Source organism: Canis lupus, chromosome 11 (genome assembly GCF_011100685.1).
Source record: "Canis lupus familiaris isolate Mischka breed German Shepherd chromosome 11, alternate assembly UU_Cfam_GSD_1.0, whole genome shotgun sequence".
In the NCBI taxonomy this organism is placed as follows: domain Eukaryota; kingdom Metazoa; phylum Chordata; class Mammalia; order Carnivora; family Canidae; genus Canis; species Canis lupus.
Genome location: NC_049232.1, coordinates 52362833 through 52382557, shown reverse-complemented (window position 1 = coordinate 52382557; position 19725 = coordinate 52362833). Strand labels below are relative to the sequence as shown.

Below are 19725 nucleotides of genomic sequence, written 5' to 3'. Positions count from 1 at the left end.
GCGTCAGGCTCCCGGCATGGAGCCTGCTTCTCCCTCTGCCTGTGTCTCTGCCTCTCTCTCTCTCTGTGTGTATCTATCATGAATAAATAAATAAAATCTTAAAAAAAAAAACCCTCAGGAATGTAGATTTGCTTAACAAGGTTTAAGTCAGTTCAGTTACCATAATTCATTCATTACATAAATATTTTTTGAGCTTATATTATTTGTCAGACATTGTGTGAGGTACATGAATATATGATAGAAAACAGCCTAAAGAACAGGGAGACCAGACCTTTGGTTCAGTCTGACATTCACAAAGGGCCTCAAACTTTGCCTTTATCCTTATGTACAAATGAATTTTTTTTAAATTTTTATTTATTTATGATAGTCACAGAGAGAGAGAGAGAGAGAGAGAGAGAGAGAGGCAGAGACACAGGCAGAGGGAGAAGCAGGCTCCATGCACCGGGAGCCTGACGTGGGATTTGATCCTGGGTCTACAGGATCGCGCCCTGGGCCAAAGGCAGGCGCCAAACCGCTGCGCCACCCAGGGATCCCACAAATGAATTTTTATATGTAAATTATATAAATGTAAAATTGTTTTACTGACATATAATTAACATACCATACATCTCACGTATTAAAAATGTACAATTCGGGATCCCTGGGTGGCGCAGCGGTTTGGCGCCTGTCTTTGGCCCGGGGGCGCGATCCTGGAGACCCGGGATCGAATCCTACATCGGGCTCCCTGCATGGAGCCTGCTTCTCCCTCTGCCTGTGTCTCTGCCTCTCTCTCTCTCTCTGTGTGACTATCATGAATAAATAAATAAAATCTTTAAAATAAAAATGTACAATTCAATGATTTTTAGCATATTCATAGGGTTGTGCAACCATCAGCACAATCTAATTTTGTAATATTTTCATCACCTCTGAAACCATTATGTTGTACACCTGAAACTAATATATAATACAACTAATGTTGTATGTCAACTACACCTCAATTTAAAAAAACGTAGCTTTCAAGAACTGTTCAGTGGTATACTTTTACTTTATACTTGTCTTTATTTTTTAGATTCTCCATGGTGAGCATATTTATCTATAATAAGAAAAAAATACAATATATTTTTCAGAAAACATTCTTAAAAATAGACAAGATTTTGCTTCAAGTTTCAAAGGGAAAATGTCACAATACCTTTCACTTCATCTTTCTCCATAAAAAGACATTTAAGCTTAAATATTTTCTAGGTTAAAGTCTGGGCAATTAATAGCATTTCCTGAGAACTGTTCTCCACAATCCTTTAATCTTGAATGAGTGAGAGATTTATAGTCCTAATCTCCAAAGGAAGAAAATCCAGTGTGGAAATGATATGCCCCAAATAACACTCTTAGACAGTGGCACTATTTGCCTTCAATTCTTGGGTCCTCTACATGGAGCTTCCCCCACCTGCACCCGCCACCCTCTAAAAAAAGCTTTTACACTTGATCAACTCTGAGAATCACTGATTAAGAGGCTGAGATTAGAGTGTGGATCTAACAGTAGTTCTCAGAGTGTGGTCGATGGACCAGTAGAATCAGCTTCATTGGGAATTTATTATTAGAAAGGTAAATACTTGGCTTCAAGCCAGACTTACTGAATCAGAATTTCAAAAGTGATCTAGGTGATTTTTATGCACACTCAAGTTTGAAAAGGACATCTAGAGGAAACTGGGCAAAGAGGCTAAGAGTACTCAAAAGGAAGGAGGTGCAGAGCTCCCCAATGTTCAGTGTATATATTTTAAAGCATATACATTATTATGAAATAGTCTAAAAAACAAAATTTTTTATATACTGGGGATCCCTGGGTGGCTGAGTGGTTTAGCGCCTGCCTTTGGCCCAGGGTGTGATCCTGGAGTCCCAGGATCGAGTCCCACATTGGGCTCTCTGCATGGAGCCTGCTTCTCCCTCTGCCTGTGTCTCTGCCTCTCTCTCTCTCTCTCTGTATCTCTCATTAATAAATAAATAAAATCTTTTTTTAAAAAAAGAAGCGGAATAAAAGATATTAAATATACTATAAACAAGAAAGTATGGCTAGAAAAATTTTCCTTGGCTTTGGGCTAAAAAGGGTCAACAAGTTAGCACAGGTCTTAGATTAAGGGGCAAAAGATATCTATAATTCATTTTCCTAGTTTGATGCAGTCTGTTAAATTAAAGCTATCAATTTCATATAGGAATTTAGGAATCAAATGTGCCGAGCACATTTTGGTTATCCTTCTCTCAAACCATGATTGGCTATTGGTGGGTGGTCAATCGAAGATGATGGGAACTCCTATTCAACCATTTATTTGAACATGTTTCTACTTTGGAGACATGGCTTAGCAGGAGAAACATCTTTATCAGTGGCTTTCAAATTGTGCTTTACAAAGCTCTTTCAGGGGACTGAAAGAAAGGTAGATGAAGGGGATGGAGAGGAAAGGAGGGAAAGAGAGAACCAGGTTAGACTCTATTTCCCCAACTCCTTGCCTTCAACCAAAACAGCTCAGATTTTATCTTTTTGTCTCCACTTTCTTGTGGAATATTTAAACAAAGAACTCCCCTCTAAAACAAGATTGCGATTCTCTACTACAGATCTTCACAAACCAACACAAAGCCACAGCTGTCTTTTGTTCCCCAGAGATCAATGACCCTTGTTAACTATTACTACCACTTGGTTGTTTAGAAAGGACTCACGAATACATAATGAGGCAGGCCTCAGGCTTCCAGGCCTCCCTTTTCCAATCACTATCATTAGGGATGAATAAACTAATGATGTTGTAGGTTGCTGTGTTGGATCTCAAGCAAAGCACATTACAGAAATCAGCCTATAAACTGAAATAACCACTACATTATCTCAGAAGTTAACTATAGCCATAAGTAGAAAGAAAATAAAATTTTAAAGAAATAGACTAGTAGGCTAGTACAACCAAGTAAGAGACATGCTTCAAAGTAGTTACCTTAAAAGATTTAATTCATTCCAGTAGGGCTCCTATTCAAAATATTTCTAGAACTCCTGGGGTGCCTGGGTGGCTCAGTCAGTTAAGCATCCAACTCTTGATTTCAGCTCAGACCTTGATCTCAGCTCAGGGTAGTGAGTTCAAGGCCCGAGTTGGGCTCCACACTGGGTGTGGATTCTATATTAAAAAAAAAAAAAAAAAATTCTAGAACTCCTATAAAAATTTTAAAAAGTTAAAAAAATATGTTACGTTAAAAGAAGGGGGAGGGCGCCTGGCTGGCTCAGTCAGGAGAGATCATGTGACTTGATCTCAGGGTCTTGCATTCACGCCCCATGTTGAGTGTGGAGCCCACTTAAAATAAAAATTAAAAATATATATATATAAAAATATTTCTAGAACTCCCCTTTTGGAACTGCAAAAAAACCACCAAGCCAACTCACAAAATTGTGGGATGTTATCAATCATTGTTTTAAGTCACTAAGTTCTGGGGTGGTTTGTTATATAGTAATATATAAGTGAGACAGAAAAATTTAAATTATTATGCTTTGGGGGGTATTTAAAGGAAATGATTAGTCTTATAGAAAAAACTCTAGCTATACAGAACCCGCAGAGAATAGGTTAGTTTGGATAAAAAGAGCTCAGCTGTATATATATTTTTTAATATTATTTATTTATTTATTGGAGAGAGAGCAAGCACAAGTAGTGGGGAGAGGCAGAGGGAGAAGCAGACTCCCTGCTCAGCAGGGAGCCCAACACCAGGCTTGACCCCGGCCCCAGATCATGACCTGAGCTGAAGGCAGGCACTTAACTGACTGAGCCACCCAAGTGCCCCAAAACCTGGCTGTATCCTTAAGTAAATGGAACACAACACTTTAAAAAACAAGGAAATAATATTTTGTAAGAGAACTCCATAATGAATGGGATCAGCAGTAGGTCCTCAACTTTCCCTTCTTGAGTTTTTGCTTTCTTTCCTTAGGGTCACCTGAACCCTATCTATTCTGAGTTTAGGAAGACTGCTATCCTTTTTTTTCTTTACCTGAGTATGGATAAAAATAACTTTCCATTTCTCCCTGAGTACACTAAATAAATATAAGCCTATATTTTATTTTTAAAAAGAGTTGTACAAGAAAAGAAAGTACAAAAGTATAAAAAACAATAAACAAGTTAAATATAGATTTTAGGTTACTAAGTTAAGCAAGTTAAGTATAGACTTTGGATCCTAAGATAACTAAAGTCTAGCCAGAAGTTGCCTGGACCTGTTTTTCTCTCTACTCAGTTATCAATCCATTGCCCTTGACTATAGGACTTCACACAAATGAAAAACAGCAGATACTTCAAAGCTTGATGTCTTATCTTCCTGGAGGGGATAAAAGATTATCCTATTAAATCAAGAATTCTAGAGAACAGAGGATTTCTTCTTGAAGTATCAAAATTAATTTTTAAGAAACTTCAGATATTTGGGGGGTGCCTGCGTGGCTCAATTGGTTAAGTGTCTGCCTTTGGCTCACGTCATGATCCCAGGATCCTGGGATGGAGCTCAACATTGAGGTCTCTGCTCAACAGGGAGCCTGCTTCTCCCTCTTCCTCTGCTGTCCCCCACCCCCTTGTGCTCTCTGGCACTTTCCCCGCTCTTGAATAAGTAAATAAAGTCTTTAAAAAAAAAAAAACAAAAAACAAAAAAACAATACCACTTTAGATATTTTGGTAAAACTCCTTTTATTTATTTACTTATGATAGAGAGAGAGATAGGCAGAAGCATGGCAGAGGGAGAAGCAGGCTCCATGCACCGGAAGCCCAATGTGGGATTCGATCCCAGGTCTCTAGGACTGTGCCCTGGGCCAAAGGCAGGCGCCAAACTGCTGCGCCACCCAGGGACCCTTGGTAAAACTCCTTTTAAAATACACTTTTACTGGAGCACCTGGGTGGGTCAGTTGGTTAAGTGCCCGACTCTTGATTTCAGCTCAGGTCATCATCTCAGGGTCATACAGGCCTGTGTCAGAGATCACGGTAGGGTCCGCTTGCTCCTCCCCCAGCTAGCACATGTGCACGTCCGCACATGCGCGCAGGTTCTCTCTTTCACAAATGAATAAATAAAATCTTTTTTTTTTTTTAAGCCACATGTTTACTTTATTATTTTTTTAAATTTTTTATTCATTTATGATAGTCACAGAGAGAGAGCGAGGCAGAGAGAGAAGCAGGCTCCATGCACCGGGAGCCTGATGTGGGATTCGATCCCGAATCTCCAGGATCGCGCCCTGGGCCAAAGGCAGGCGCCAAACCGCTGCGCCACCCAGGGATCCCTCTTTTTTTTTTTTAAAGGTACATTTTTACTTATACACTTTGTTTTGTATACAGTATATAGGTTATAACTTAACTTTTTATTTTTTAAAACTTTTTCTTAATGATTCACTATGAATACTGATATACTAGGCTAATATATAGTTTTGTTCTCAGTTTTGTTCTCTTTTGTTCTTTGTTCTCTGTTAAGGACTTGCATAACAAATCATCAAACATACTTCTATTCAAAAGGCAAGAAAAAGATGACATGATCTTACAAGGAAAAAAACTCTTAGAACTAGTAAATTATCTGGCAGAGCTGCAGGATACAAAATCAACACATAAAAATCTGTTGTGTTTCTATACACCAGCAAAGAACAATATGAAAAGGAAATGAAAAAAAACAATTTCATTTACAATAACATCAAAAAGAATAAAATACCTAGGAGTAAGTTTAATCAAAGAGGTAAAAGACTTGTACAATAAAAACTATAAAAAAATTGGAGGAAAAAATGAAAGAAAACACAAATAAATAGATATCCTGTGTTCATGGATTATAAGACTTAAAACAGTAAAATGTCAGAACCTGCAATGTATGACAACATAAAGAGACATTATGCTATGTGAAATAATCTAAGTACAGAAAAGAAAACCTGATTTCACTTACATGAGGTATATACAATAGATAATTAATTAATGAAAAAGTGGAGAAAAAAAGTGGAATTATGGTTGCCAAGGGCTAGGAGACAGGGAAATGGGGAGTTGCTGTTCAATAGGTATCAAGTTTCAGACAAGTAAGATGAATAAGCTCTAGGGATCTGCTGTACAACAAAGTACCTATAGTCAACAATACATCGTTAAGTGTTCTTTCCACATTAATAAAAAAAAAATCTCAATACTACCCAAAGTGATCTGCAGATTCAATGCAATCATTTTCAAAATCCTGATAGTATTTTTTGCAGAAATAGAAAAATCTATCTTAAAATTCATATGGAATCTTAAGGGATCCTGAATAGCAAAACAAGTTTTTTTTGTTTTTTTTTTTTTAGATTTTATTTATTTATTCACGAGAAACACATAGAGCAAAGACATAGGCAGAGGAAGAAGCAGACTTTCTGAGGGGGGCCTGATGCAGGACTAGATCCCAGGACCTCGGGATCATGGTCTGAGCCAAAGGAAGATGCTCGCTCAACCACTGAGACACCCAGGTATCCCACAAAACAATCTTTAAAAAGAAGAATAAAGTTGGAAGGCTCCCATTTCCTAATTGTGACACTTACTACAAAGCTATAGTAATCAAAAGAGTGTGGTATTGGCATAAATACAGACATATAAACCAATGGAATAGAATAGAGAGCCTGGAAATAAACTCTGGCATATCTGGTCAAATGATTTTTGACAAGAATGCTAGGACTAGGGCAGCTCAGTGGTTTAGCGCCGCCTTCTGCCCAGGGCGTGATCCTGGAGACCGGGGATCGAGTCCCACGTCGGGTTCCTGCATGGAGCCTGCTTGTGTCTTTGCCTTTCTCTCTCTCTCTCTCTCATGAATAAATAAATAAAATCTTAAAAAAATTTCTTAAAAAAAAAAAGAATGCTAGGACTATTTGATGGGGAAAGGGCAGTCTTTTCAATAAATGGTATTGGAAAAAAAATGGTATTGGAAAAATTGATATCCACATGCAAAAGAATGAAGTTGGGCTTTTGTCTTACACTATATACAAAAATTAACTCAAAATGGATCATAGACTTAACCATAAGACATGAAACTATAAAAAACTTAGAACAAAATATAAGGGAAAAACTTTGTGACACTGAATTTGGCAATCATTTCTTATATGTTGCACCAAAAGCACAGGCAACAAAAGAAAAAACAGATAAACTGGATTTCGCCAAAATTTAAAACTTTTGTGCATCAAAGGACAATCAACAAAGTGAAAAGGCAATTCACAGAATGGGAGAATATATTTGCATATGATATATCTGATAAGGACTTCTATCCAGATTATATAAAGAACCCCCACAACTCAACAATAAAGACATGTAACCCACTTAAAAAATGGGCAAAGGATGTTAAGAGACATTTCTCTAAAGAAAATATAAAAGTAGACAATAACCCCATGAAAAGATGCTCAGCATCCCTAACCATTAAAGAAGTACAAATCAAAACCACAATGAAATACCATTTCACAACCTTTTGTTACTAAAAACAAAACAAAAACAAAAACAGAAATAACAAGTGTTGGCAAGGATGTGGAAGAACTGGAACCTTTTATATTGCTGGTGGGAATGTAAAATAGTAGAGCCTGTGGAAAACAATCTGCTGGTTCTTCAAAGAAAGTGAACATAAAATGATCATATAATTCAGCAATTCCATTTTTGGGTATATATCTAAAAGAATTACAAGCAGGGACTCGAATAGATATTTGTACACTCATGTTCATAGCAGCATTATTCACAATAGCTAAAAGGTGGAAGCAACCCAAGTGTCCATTAATAAATGAATGAATAAGTAGAATGTGGTATATATATCAATGACTATTATTCAGCCTTAAAAAGGAAGGAAATTCAGATACGAGCTGCAAAATGGATGAACCCCGAAGACATTATGGTAAAAGAAATAAACTAGTCACAGAAATATAATATGGTTTAACTTATATGAAGTATCTAGAATAGTCAAATTCATAAAAAAAGAAAGCAGAATGTTGTCAGAGGCTCTGGGGAAAAGAGTATGGGGTTTCAGTTTGAGAAGATGAAAAATTTTATATATAGATGGATAGTGGTGATGGATGGATAACAGTGTGAATATACTTAATGCCACTGAACTGTACACTTCGGAGTGGTTAAAATTTCTCCAAAGAAGATATACAGATAGCCAACAGACACGTGAAAAGATGCTCAACATCACTCATCAGGGAAATGCAAACAAAACCACAATGAGATATCACCTCACACCTGTCAGAATGGCTAAAATCAAAACACAAGAAACAACAAGCATTGGTAAGGATGTGGAAAAAAGGTTGCACTGTTGATGGGAATGCAAACTGGTGCAGCCACTATGGAAAACAGTATGGGGTTTCCTCAAAAAATTAAAATTAGAACTACCCCATGATCCAGTAATTGTACTACTCGGTATTTATCCAAAAAATACAAAAACACTAATTTCATGGGATACATGCATTCTTAAGTTTTTTATTTTTATTTTTTAAAAATTTATTTACTTATTTCAGAGAGAGAGGGAGAGCACTCATATGCACAAGCATGAGCAGGGGGAGGGGCAGAGGGAGAAGCAGATTCACAGCTGAGCAGGGAGCCCAATGTGGGGCTCGATCCCAGGACCCTAGATCATGACCTAAGCCAAAGGCAGATGCCCAACCTACTGAGCCACTCAGGTACTCCCATTCCTATGTTTATTGCAGCATTATTTACAGTAGCCAAACTATGGAAGCAGCCTAAGTCCATCAAGAGATGAATGGACAAAGAAGATGTGAGATATATATATATATATATATATATATATATATATATATATATATATATATATAAAACGGAATATTATTCAGTTATAAAAAAGAATGAGATCTTACCATTTGCAACAACACAGATAGAACTAGAGAGCATAGTGCTAAGCAAAATAAGTCAGTCAGAGAAAGACAAATACCATAAGATCTTAATCATATGTGGAAGTTAAGAAATGAAACAAATGAACAAATGAAAAAAAAAGAGACAACCATGAAACAGACTTTTTTAAGAGACCGGAGTGGGGGAGGGGCAGACGGTGAGGAAGAGAGAATAGTAAGCAGGCACTATGCCCCCAGTGCAGAGCCTGACATGGAGCTCCATCTCACAACCCTGAGATCATGACCTGAGCCCAAATCATGCTGGACACTTAACTGACTGAGCTACCCAGGAGCCCTGAGACTCTTAACTATAGAGAACAAACTGATGGTTACCAGAGAGGAGGTGGGAAAGGGAATGGGGGGATAAGGGATGGAAATTCAAAAGTATAGTTATTATGATGAAAAAAAAGGATTAAAAAAAAGAATAGTTAAAATGGTAAATTTTATGTTGTGTGTGTGTGTGTATATATATATATATAACCATAATTAAAAAAAAAAGAGTTAATGCAGTAGGAGAGGTTCTGCTACAAGTTACACTTTTTTGTTAGAAATCTACCCCCTATCCCACTCTCATCTCCACTCCTAGCTATCTCTCTCAGAGCCATGTTGACATCTGGCCACTCAAAATAATATGGTCATTTTACATGACAGACTCATTTGACAAGTACTATAATATTATATGCCAGTGTCCGAGTAAGTGTTTTTCGGGTAACCCAAACATTGATCAATCATACTATCTCTATAGAGCCTGTCCTTACCTAATGTGTCATGAACCATCCCAGTCAAGTGACTTTTAATAGAGTGCTCAGTCATTGTGTATGAGTAACAGAAGGGTGAGTTATTGTCCTAAGTTTGCAGAGAGAAAATTAGAACACACAAGCCTCCCCATGAACTAGGGTTGCCAGATTTAGCAAACAAAAATACAGGACACTTTATTGTTTACCTGAAATTCAAATTTAACTTGGCATCTTGTATTTTATCTGGCAACACTCTGAAGTATTGTAAGTTGAAGAGAAAATAAATTAAAAAATCCAGAGTGTTCTGGGCTGAGGTCTTACTTAATAGGGAGCCTAGACAGATGAAAGTAAAAAAGCTCCTTAAAAATGTATTGGTTTCGGGCAGCCTGGGTGGCTCAGTGGTTTGGCGCCGCCTTGAGCCCTGGGCGTGATCCTGGAGACCCAGGATGGAGTCCCATGTCAGGCTCCCTGCATGGAGCCTGCTTCTTCCTCTGCCTGTGTCTCTGCCTCTCTCTCTCTCTCTCTCTCTCTCTGTCTCTCATGAATAAATAAATAAAATCTTAAAAAAAATGTATTGGTTTTACCTTCCCCACCAAAAAAGGTATTGGTCTCCAGATGCAATGCCCATGTGGACTCCAGTTTGGGAGCCCCTCCCTGCTTTGGGTTTCTATGGTCCAAGACTTACTTTATAAAGGCAGATCAGAGAGTGGGAAAAAAGAGAAAATGGAGAAGGATAAATCAAAGCTAGAAATGGGTGAGGACATACTCAGCTTCTTGTTAGGCCAGGCCTCAAAAAAGAACTTTCAGGGATCCCTGGGTGGCGCAGCGGTTTGGCGCCTGCCTTTGGCCCAGGGCGCGATCCTGGAGACCCGGGATCGAGTCCCACGTCGGGCTCCCGGTGCATGGAGCCTGCTTCTCCCTCTGCCTGTGTCTCTGCCTCTCTCTCTCTCTCTCTGTGACTATCATAAATAAATAAAATTTAAAAAAAAAAAAAAAAAAAAAAAAAAGAACTTTCAACACTTAAAACAATCAGAGGAAATCAGATTTTGACCTGGCTCAAAGTGGAAGAGAAACAAAGGTGGTAAGCGTAAGCAAAAGGAGGAGCATAGGTAACAATATAGGGATAGTGGTGGGATCTCTCTTCCTTCCCCAAAGCTGTATCACTGCCTCCTAGAAACTCCAATAATTATTTGTACTTACTAATACTTTGAGCCCCAGTTACAATAATGCCACTACTGGTCAGGCAACTACTTTCAGCTTATCAACTCCTACAGCTTCCCAGCCATTTTTTCATCACTCTGCAGTGTCATCTACTTCCCCTACAGAACCTGGGCCAAAACTGAGGTCTCTGAACCCTGTCTCACCTTCAGGAATCTGAATCTGTTCAGGTTATCCTCCTAAGAATCAACAAAAACAGGTTTCAGGCTGTTCTTTGAGAATTCCATCTTTAAAAGGCTCACATTCTCATATATTACTGATACTGTTCACATAGTGGTAATCCCTGTCTGACTCAGGTCTACTGAGAGGCCATAAATGGCCCCATATGGCCTGATCATACTACAGTAGTATTTAGGAATATTTGATCTTAATCATATTAGGCCTGCCTGGGATGTCTACCACTCCAATCTCTCAGGGGCGACGGTGGGGGTATCCAGGAGCTAAAGGGCAAAAACCAATGAGGGATTTTATTCCTCAACCTGTCCTGAAGCACCAGCTGACAGGCTACACTGAGTCAGCTTTAAAGGCTGTGGCTGACCTCCAGAATATTTCCCCACAGGGAGTAGTTAGTCTCTAGGACAAGAGTAGCAGGTCGCTTGGGCAAAAGCTCTTTCAAGATTATCTGGGCAGCCTCTAAGGCACTTACCAGTAAGAATTTCTGCAGTACCCAGCTCTGACTTTTTTTCAGTACACAGAAGGTTAGTGGAAAACATCTGATACATAGAAGGTCCTACCTGATTAAATTAGATTCATGAATTGAAAGACTGAGTATATTCAGTTTTAGGCTCCTGATATGAGTAGCGCAAATAACCCTCCAGATGCTCTTCCTTTTCCCCTCTTCATGTGCCTAGAGACACCTTTCCCACCAAAGCACTCTGCCTTGTACCTTCTGCATTGGGCTCCTTCATTCATTTATCCACCCATCAAATATTAACTGAGTGCAAACGTGTGTCAGGCACAGTGTTGGGGAGCTGGGGTACAAACGAATAGAGTGTGGTCTTTGCCTCCAGGACGGCTCCCTGCTGTCTGCTGGGCCAGCCTGGCAGTCCCCAGCCAGCCCTGGGCGCGGGATCACCATGCCCTTCGAAGCTGGTAAATGCAGTGGCGGCGGGACTTGTCGGGCAAAATGTCAGGCGTTTTCCGAAGGTGAGAGTGAGAGATCTAGCCTGGCTCAGGCGGATACCCGCTAGGGAGGTCAAAGGGGCGGGGGGGCACAGAGGGCCCGGCTGGCACTGGCTGCAAGGAGGCCCCCCATCCCGTCAACAGTCCTGGGGCTCGGTGCTCGGCGCCTGCGCTCCCCCCCAGGGCTGCCACAGGAGATGTGGGTACAACGATGACGGGGGAGTCAGCTGAGGGTGCCACCGAAGGGACAGTTTGAGGAGACGGTTGGGGTGGATCTGGGGTGACGCCCAAAGGAATATTTGGTCCTTGGTGCTTGAGGGTTCAGCGGATGGTAGAGCAGAAGGGTCAGGAGGAGGGCAGGTCTGGTCGGTCCGGAGGGTGGGAGCGGACCCGGAGGGTGCGGATGAAGGGCCAGCGCGCAGGGTGAGGGGAAGGGCGGGGACGCACCCAGGGCTTTCTCCTAAGGGATCACTTGGAACGTGAGGGCAACGGGTCTTCCGGACCCCGCCAACCCCAAAGAGGCGTCCCTACCTCGTTTCTCGCCTCAGCGTGATCCTAAGGTGCCGGCGGTGAGGGTGTTGGCGGCGGCGGCGGGGCGGCGGCGGCGTCTCGCGCCCTCCTGGGGTCGCGCAGCAGCCGGGACAGGCCGGCGTCCCCCTCCTCTCCAGCCGGGGTGGTAATGTCCAGTCCCCCCTGCAGCCGCGGCACCGATGGTCCGATCTGGGTTGCCCTCATGCCGCCCCCGCGGACGGCGCGTTGGTTCGGTCCTCCCGGCCGGCGGTGCTCGCCCACCTCCCCCGCTTCTTGCGGCGATGGGCGCAGCGAGTCACGCGCAGTGCTTTCCCGCGAGGGGAGCGGCGAGGCTTCGGCCGCGGCCCCGCCCTCCGCGGCCCCGCCCCCGCCTCGCCCCGCCCCCCCGCGGGGTGGGGCGCCGCCTGCGCCGCTCGGGTGCTCGGGAACCCCGTGGACCGTGGGCGCGGGGCTAATAGCTTCGCAGTTGGGTGTGTTTGCACACCCACCTTCGCCCGAAGCAGCAGTTCTTAACCCTGGCACTCCAGCACAACCTCTTCGGGAGAGCAGAAACTCCCAATAGAGCAGTAAAACCAAGGCCTGACCTCAGGTCTCCGTCAGGATCACTGGGATGGGAGTGTAGTGGTCGTTGGGTGGCGCCCAAGCTTTGATGTTTTTAAAAGTACCCCGTGTAATCGCCAGGGTTAAGAAGCCCTGGTAAAACCTGGAACTGACAAAGACACTCTCCTTGGACCAAAACTTGAGTCAGGCTCCTCTGCTGGACTAGGCCTGACCTTGGGCTTCCCTGTAGAATCCAGTTTGAGCAAGAATCCTGCTAAGTCAGTCTGGTGAGAATCCCCCACCCAATTTGGTATCTGATCACCTTCCATATCTTACCACCCTGGCCTTTAGCAAGAATTCTGAGACCTTCCTAGCATTGCTATCCGTGGTATGAATGTTTTGTGTGTCTCAGAAATTCACACACTGAAATACCTCCAGAGGTGATGGTGCTAGGAAGCAGGGCCTTTGAGAAGTGATAAATCTCTTGAGGCACATGAATTGGACTAGTGCTCTTAGGGAAGACATCTCTCAGAAGTCCCTAGCCCAATCCACATCTGGAGAAGGGAGCCTCACCATGCTGGCACTCTGATCTGGGATTTCTAGCCTCCAGAACTGTGAGAAATAAATTTCTGTTGTTTATAAGCTACAGAATCATATTATAGCTGTCTGCAAAGACCAAAGACTAATTTTGTATCCGCTGACCCCTACTCTGCCCCTTGGCTATAAAATGCCCACTGTGCTTTTTGGTGTTTGAGTTGAGCTCAGCCTCCCCTACTGCAAGATTCCATTGCAATGGGTCCCATACCTATTGTGATGCTCCTTAAGGTCTGCCTTACCATCTTTAACAAGTGTCAAGAATTTTTTTTTTTTTTCTTTAAGAGAACTCATGCTCTTCTGCTTCTCATGGCAGGCAGGATGTATGTGGGACTTTGAGGATCTGTTGTCTCCTTCTTCCAGCCAAAGTGGGGGGAGGGCAGGCAGTCATTCAGCAAATAATTAGCTCACTTGGTTCCATGCTCAGTGAAAGAGTTAGAGACTGAGATCCTACCACTCACATAGTTTTGGGTCAAAGTCAAAATGTTATACTGTGTAATGCATCCTCAGGTTTCACAGAAGTTTTGAAGAATGAGTAGGAGATAAAAGGTGTGGGGAAATCAGCGCGTGCAAAAGAACAGAGTAGCAAAATAACTGATATGATTGAAGTGTGGGATACAATGGAGAGAGCACAGCAGAAATGGTCAGGTGTGTGTTGAAGAACCTCCTATGACATACTAAAGAGTTATGGGTCATCCTGTAAGCAGTGGAGAGACACTGAGGGGCTTTACGCAGTCAGAGGAATGACAAGTCAAATTTGAATTTTAGAAATAAAATTCTGAGGGGGACGTGGAGAGGGCTAGGACTGCTAGTAGGGAGACCAGTCAAAAGCTGTATGCTTGTATAGTTAAGTGGTCCAGGAGAGGGACTTAACCCAAACTAGGCCAATTGAATCCCTTCCCTGAGAATTTGGAATTGGGGCAGAGCTATACCCTTACTCATGGTTGGACTTACAATGGAAATTTGAGAGCCGTGACCATCTTTTACTTTCCAAATGGCCTAAGTAGCAAAGAAAAAACCAGTTTGCTGAGAACGATCAATCTGTTGCAAAGAGAGGAGCCAAGTCTAGATACAAAGAGACTACTCCTCAGGTTCTTGGGTGATCTTCTAGCAGTGGGTTCCACTTCTGAGGTTCAGCTTGATTCCTGCCTTGAGTTCATGGCACATCTTTCTATCCTTTCATATAGTCTCATTTTTGTCTTCAGGAAGCATAGGTTACCCCTGTTATTTGTGTTAAGGGATACTTTTTAACAAGGTAAAATCATGAGTCTTATACAAAAGAAACAAAAACAAAAAAAGCCCACATATTAAATTCACTAATTAGTGAGGAAGCCAGTAAGATACTAAAACTGATTCAGATGAGGATTTGACTTTTGTAAATGTGTATTTTCTACCAGACAAAATTGATTTGCATCATCAGGAAAAGGAATCATTTGCATTGTCATGGGCAGAAACATTTTGCATCATTACCAGTACTGAAACAGATTTGCACTTTAGAAATCTCACTCTAGTAGGAGTGTGGATATTGAATTAGAGGAAGGTAAAGAGACCCAATTAGAAGATTCTGTGGTAATTATGATGAGAAGTGAGAAGGTCTAAATTAGAGCAGTAGCCGAGGGGTTAGAAAAGAGGTAGATTTAGGATACAGAATCAATAGGTCTTAACGGTTAATTAAATGTGTTGTTGGAGGCAGGGGGCAAAATAGAGCAAATAGAGCAAATGACTAGGATGACTCCCAGAGTATTCCAGGGCTGAATCTTCTCAAAAACTCTGAACATATCTTAAAATATTTGGGGCTAGAATTTCAGGAAAATGTTGGGGCTAAGAGTTGCTCCCTTGTTTCTCTCTTTCTGAAGATGGTAAATAAGGTTATTTCCTCTTCAAATTCTTAAAGAAAAAGGTGCAGGGTGAGCCAGTTGATCCTGTGACATTTCCCCATTCCTAAGAGGCTATAAATGAAGAAAGAGTGTAAACCTGGCCTGTGTAAACTGGAATTGTCTCTGTGATTCTGCTATTAGCAGCTATTCAATCTAGTTCAAGGAAAAAGATGACCTTACTGAACCCAACTTACTGAGCCCTCATGTGAAAGAGTGCCTAGTCTCTCTTTGGACATCTGCTTCATTCTTCTAATACAGGCTGGGTTTTTTGGCTCACTTACCTTTATAAAGCAAATCATGGCCACTTTAAAATGGAGGCCCCACTTCCTGAAACTCTATGACCTTTCAACTACTGTCCTCATCACTGACCTAGTTTATTGGAGTTATAATTCTAATTTCTAGAGAGACAGAAGCTATAGTGAGTTATATATCCATTCTTGGCCAAGTGTGGCTAGGGGTAGTAGAGTCAACTGGCATCAAACGTGACCATCTAAATTCACCCCCCCCCCCATCAGGAGCTGTATGGGAAGGGTCAGTAATCCATGAATTTAGTACCCTAATTATCTGAGAAGAAGCCATTTCGAAAATCCATAGGATCATTTGATAAACCAGTGCTTGCATCTTTGGTAGTCAATCCATGAAATTCTTTGATTCTACCTTCAAATATATCCTCTATTCATCCACTTATTTCTCTGCTATTCTAAGACACCACCATGCCATACTTGGACAACTTTAATTGCTTCCTAGTTTTCCTGATGTCACTTTTGCACCTCTATGGTCCATAGTATAGCCTGAGCAATCTTTCAAACTGCCTTTAAAGCCCTCCACTGTTTTCCATCATATCTATCTAACTGCTCTACTCTCTGCTCACCATGTTTTGTCTACATTGGCTTCTTTTTCATTCACACAAAGCTCCTATCTGAGGGACTTTTAACTAGCTTTTTATTCTGCCTATAAGGCCTTTCCATCAGGTTTTTGCAGGGCTAGGTACTTCTAGTCATTTAGGTCTCATTTCACATGCTACTTTCCTCACAGAAAGGACTTTTGTGACTACTAAAGTAGCGCCCCCTTCCTCTTCAAAGTCCCTCACCGTTAAAGTATCTTCATAGCACTTATTATCTGAATGATCTTGTTTACTTTGTTATTGTCTCTCTTACTAGAATGTAAGATACATGATGAAACCTTTTTGGCTTTCCTTTCTTTCCTTTCTTTCTTGGATAATGTATCGTTGCCTTCTTATGTCTTTTTCTTCGGATTTCTTGGGTGGGGTGCTTTGCTTCTTTTTTCGATTCTCTTTCTCTTCTGGGCTGTTTTTTTTTTCTTTCTTTCTTTCTGTTTTTCTTTTCTTTTCTTTTCTTTTCTTTTCTTTTCTTTTCTTTTCTTTTCTTTTCTTTTCTTTTCTTTCTTTTCTTTTCTTTTCTTTCTTCCTTAAGATTTAAGCCCAAGGTGGGACTCCATCTCAGGTCTCCAGGATCAGGCCATGGGCTGAAGGCAGTGCTAAACCACTGAGCCACCCGGGCTGCCCCCTTTTTGGCTTTCACTGTATCTCCACATCTACAACAGTGCCTATATCATGGTGGATGCTCAATAAATATTTGTTGTATGTATAGATGAATGTGATGAAGGGAGGGAGTAAGGGAGAGAGAGAAAGAGAGAGAGAAACTGGAACCTTGAAAGAATGGGATTTGTGGGATGACTATAAAACCGTTTTATTTTGTCTTCCACTCTTTAAACCCATTCTATGAGACTGCATACTTTGAATTTTCTGGTCATTTTTAGGTAGCAACCAGTATTAATCAATTTATTTTACCTTAATAATTAAAATAGCCAGACCATGAAATAGTTTTTTAAATTTCAAACTTTAAAAATTACGGTTTTTCCTATCTCTGAGCTTGGCCCTACTATAGGTGCCCATGTTAGGTGGGAAAAGGGAGTGAGGCTTAGTAGATGTCTATCTCTTCTCCCTTACCCCACTTCTTCAGAGTTTGAGCAGGGTGGAGGGAGAAGAGATAAGGAAGGTTCCTACTTGTCTAATGCTACCACAAACTAGTTTTAGTGGTTGACAAGTATCTAAAAAGCGGACTCTTTCTCAAGGAGCCCTTTTGTAGGTTCTTCAGAGATTCCTTCTCTGTTGGCGGAGATATTTCTCCTATATTCTAATCACTTTAATGTAGGTGAATTCAGCTCTAATTGGTCACTTACAGCTCCTTTAGAAATCTCTAAGAATCAGCGGTGCCTGGGTGGCTCAGTCAGTTGCACATCAGATTCTTGGTAGTCTACTTCTCTCCCTCTGCCTGTCCCCTCTGCTTGTGAGCACTCGCTCTCTCTCTAAAATAAATACATGAATCTTTAAAAAAAATTCTAAGAATTAAAAAAAATCAACTTTATTGAAGTATAATCTATATACAATAAAATTCACAGATATTAAATGTACAGTTTGAGGAGTTTTGACAAATACATGTACCCATTTAAACACTTCCAAAATCAAGATATAGAAAATTCACCTCATGCCCCTTTACAGTCAATCACACCCTCAGGCAACCTTTAATCTAATCAGAAATCTCTAAGCATTTGATAGCAGATCTATTGCTTTTTTCTGCTGAGATCTCTTCAACTTTTCAGATGGTCTCTCTAACAGAATAAAGAAACCCTAACTAGGTCTGTTACATGGCCCATATGTGGTCTATGGGGAGTTCCCATTAATCCCTTTGTCCTGAAAAACAGTGGGAGTGTGGGCCAATCTCACCATAGCCACCTCTTCTATCTGGCCATAAAACAGATAGCTAGTTGTTCTCCTGCTTTTTAGATTTTCCAGGTACGAGTTAGGTATGAGTTCTCTGTATCCCCCAAACACATTTATTATATCAGTCTCTCCAAATAATATCCTTAAAACTCTCACAACTTGAACTGAGCTGCGGGTGGGACTCAAAACCCACTAGCAATTCTCTCTAAAGATCCCTTATGAATGTCTGAATTTTTGGCTCTTTTCTCAAAGTGGGTGAGGTGATTAAAAGTTGCATACTTGTTTTTCACATTCCCCTTTTTCAAGTCTTGCATGGTCATCTCACCCCTCAGTTTGGAATGTGGCATGTTCTCCTCTGCACAGATAGAGACTCCTATATCCTAAGATACATTTAAACCACCAGTAGAGGATGCTGATTGTTCAGGAGCTTTGGCAGATATTGTAGATTCAAACTATTTTCTTTTCTTTTTTTTTTAATTTTTATTTATTTATGATAGTCACAGAGAGAGAGAGAGGCAGAGACATAGGCAGAGGGAGAAGCAGGCTCCATGCACCGAGAGCCCAACGTGGGGTTCCATCCCGGGTCTCCAGGATCGCGCCCTGGGCCAAAGGCAGGCGCCAAACCGCTGCACCACCCAGGGATCCCTCTTTTCTTTTTTTTAAAAAAATATTTTATTTATTTATTATTTATTTATTTATTTATTTATTTATTTATTTATTTGAAAGGGAGAGAGTGAGTGGGAGAGAGGAGTTGGGGTGGGGGATGCAGAGGGAGAAGCAGACTCCTTGCCAAGCAGGGAGCCTGACTCAGAGTTCGATCCTGGGACTTCATTGTGACCTGAGCTGAAGGCAGATGCTCAACCGACTGACCCACACAGGTGCCCCTCCAAACTATTCTCTTACAAATGGCTTATAAGGGAGACCATGAGTGACCATATTTCATAAAAAGAGACCCCTAAAGTATAACTGAATACTAGATATCAAAGGATAAGATTCGTTTTGAAAGGACAGGGTAAGAGGCAAGTTTAGGACAAATGCAAGGTAGTAGATTTTATTAATTTACTATTTTCCTGAAAAACATTAAAAATCTAAATGTGAGTAGTGAATACAATAATGAAACAAAGTTCTTGTCCTTAAGGAGATGACCATGGTCTAGTAGAGAAGATGGAGAAGTAAACCACAACTAAAATAGGCATCTGAGTAATAATACATTCAAATCTTGGGAACTAAAAATAAGAAAAATGTACAAGGTGGTCCATACAAGGAAGGTCTGGAGCAAGGAAGAAGCACCCAACTCAGCATAGGAGGTTGGGTGTCAGTGAAGGCCCTTGGGGAAGTGACCAAAGCTGAGAATGAAGAGCAGTTAGAATTCACTAGACAAAGGAGGGAAGTTTATTCTAAGAGGAGAGAATACAAAGAGACAAAGCATAGAGGCTTCTGAAGACAATGAAATCTTTGAAGAATTACAAATAGTTTGGGCAGAAATGAGATCATATGGAGCAGAAAGTGATGATGAAGCTGGAG

At 41.1% G+C, this 19725-nt stretch overlaps 1 protein-coding gene across 8 annotated transcripts in view; it reads right to left on the bottom strand.

Annotated features, from left to right (window-relative positions):
* RUSC2 (RUN and SH3 domain containing 2) overlaps positions 1–12745 on the bottom strand; it is a 70458-nt gene extending 57713 nt beyond the window's left edge. For 7 of the 8 annotated variants that reach the window (XM_038552740.1, XM_038552734.1, XM_038552741.1 and 4 more), the window contains exon 1: positions 12448–12743. The gene's annotated coding sequence lies outside the window, so the exon portion shown is untranslated. Of the gene's footprint in view, positions 1–12447 lie in introns of all 8 variants that reach the window. The other variant, XM_038552742.1, reaches the window with a different exon arrangement.
* Between the last annotated feature and the right edge of the window lie 6980 nt (positions 12746–19725).